The following is a 2,149-nucleotide window of genomic DNA, read 5'->3' on the forward strand; positions in this document are numbered from 1 at the left end:
TTGGCAGTGTCAAAAACTTCAGAATGATCAAGAAGAAAGATGATTAAGAAAGACAATTAGATTTGGTAATTAAAATTGTTAATTACCCCAGACCAGCAGAGGCAGCAGCCAGAGCAGCTGCAGCCTGCACCCTCTCCCGCCCGCCCGCCCTCCGCCGCCCTCCACCCGCCCCAGGGTCGCTCTCCGCCCCCCGCCTCCCCCCTTCCCTTTCCCGCCCTCTCCCCATTTTCCCTTCACTCGCCTCGCGCCCGAAGTTTTTGGCTTCCACTCCCGCCAGTGACCAAAGACTTGACCACTTTACAAAGTCCAAATCCCCAGAACACTGCTCGACATGGACACCAGTGTGATTGAAGGTTGGATTAAATGTCACTCTCACCATTCGGCTACTTATGCATGGAAAGGAAGTTGGAAGCATTATTGGAAAGAAAGGAGAATCGGTCAAGAAGATGCGTGAAGAGAGTGGTGCGCGTATCCACATCTCAGAAGGGAATTGTCCCGAGAGAATAATTAGTCTGGCTGGACCTACCAATGCCATCTTTAAAGCTTTTGCTATGATCATTGACAAACTGGAAGAGGACATCAGCAGCTCTATGACCAATAGTACAGCTGCCAGTAGACCCCCAGTCACCCTGAGGCTTGTGGTCCCTGCTAGCCAGTGTGGCTCTCTCATTGCAAAAGGAGGATGCAAGATCAAGGAAATAAGAGAGAGTACAAGGGCTCAGGTCCAGGTGGCAGGGGATATGCTACCAAACTCAACTGAGCGGGCCATCACTATTACTGGCATCCCGCAATCTATCATTGAGTGTGTCAAACAGATCTGCGTGGTCATGTTGGAGACTGTCTCCCAGTCTCCCCCGAAGGGCGTGACCATCCCGTACCGGCCCAAGCCGTCCAGCTCTCCAATCATCTTTGCAGGTGGTCAGGACAGGTACAGCACAGGCAGCGACAGTGCGAGCTTTCCCCACACCACCCCGTCCATGCGCCTCAACCCTGACCTGGAGGGACCACCTCTAGAAGCCTATACCATTCAAGGACAGTATGCCATTCCACAGCCAGATGTGACCAAGCTGCACCAGTTGGCAATGCAACAGTCTCACTTTCCCATTACGCATGGCAACACCGGATTCAGTGCAAGTTTGGATGCATCTGCTCAGACTACTTCTCATGAACTCACCATTCCAAATGACTAAATTGGCTGCATAATCGGGCGTCAAGGCGCCAAAATCAATGAGATTCGTCAGATGTCTGGGGCTCAGATCAAAATTGCCAATCCAGTGGAAGGATCTACTGATAGGCAGGTTACCATCACTGGATCTGCTGCCAGCATTAGCCTGGCCCAGTATCTAATCAATGTCAGGCTTTCCTCGGAGACGGGTGGCATGGGGAGCAGCTAGAACAATGCAGACTCACCCATAACCTCCTTCTGCTGTTCACCACCCATGATCCATCTGTGTAGTTTCTGAACAGTCACCGATTCCAGGTTTTTAATAGTTTGTAAATTTTCAGTTTCTACACAACTTTATCATCTACTCGTGATTTTTTTAATTACAGCGTTTTAATTCCTTTCTCTGTTCAGCGGTTAATGCTGAGGACCATATTTAGTTTTATAAGCTTCTCCCTGGTTTTTTTTTTACTTTTTTGGTTTCTTTTTTGTTTTTGTTTTTGGTTTTTTTTGGGGGGCTCATGAATTTTTTTTCTGTTTTTTTCATTGAAATGTAAGAGTGGAATATTAATACATTTCAGTTTAGTTCTGTAATGTCAGGAATTTTTCAAAAAAAATAAAAGATGGACTGGAGCTTTTTCCTTGTGAATAGAAAAAAATTGTTAATTACTTTTTAGAGGGTACTTAAACTTTAGTAGCACATGGTAATCCCAATACCAAATAACATGTGGATGAATATTCCAGTAAAATAAACACTTTCAATTATGCAATAATAAAAAAATAAATATTTTGAAAACATACAAAATGATGCAACTGGAATAAGTGTTGTATTCAACTTGGAAAACTTCTTTGCACCAAAACACATAAAATTAAAGTCTTAAATATGATATATAGGGAATTGATATAAACAAAGAAAACTGAGTTAAAGACAAGTAGATAAATGAGGCAAGAATATGGAAACAAGCTTCAAAAGAAAAAAACAATTTT

General features: G+C 44.0%; 1 pseudogene; it reads left to right on the forward strand.

The window, feature by feature from the left end:
* The first annotated feature begins 202 nt into the window (after positions 1-202).
* Positions 203-1,598, forward strand: LOC141496884 (poly(rC)-binding protein 2 pseudogene; annotated as a pseudogene).
* The last annotated feature ends 551 nt before the right edge of the window (positions 1,599-2,149 follow it).

The sequence above is a fragment of the Macrotis lagotis genome, chromosome X, assembly GCF_037893015.1.
Source record: "Macrotis lagotis isolate mMagLag1 chromosome X, bilby.v1.9.chrom.fasta, whole genome shotgun sequence".
In the NCBI taxonomy this organism is placed as follows: domain Eukaryota; kingdom Metazoa; phylum Chordata; class Mammalia; order Peramelemorphia; family Peramelidae; genus Macrotis; species Macrotis lagotis.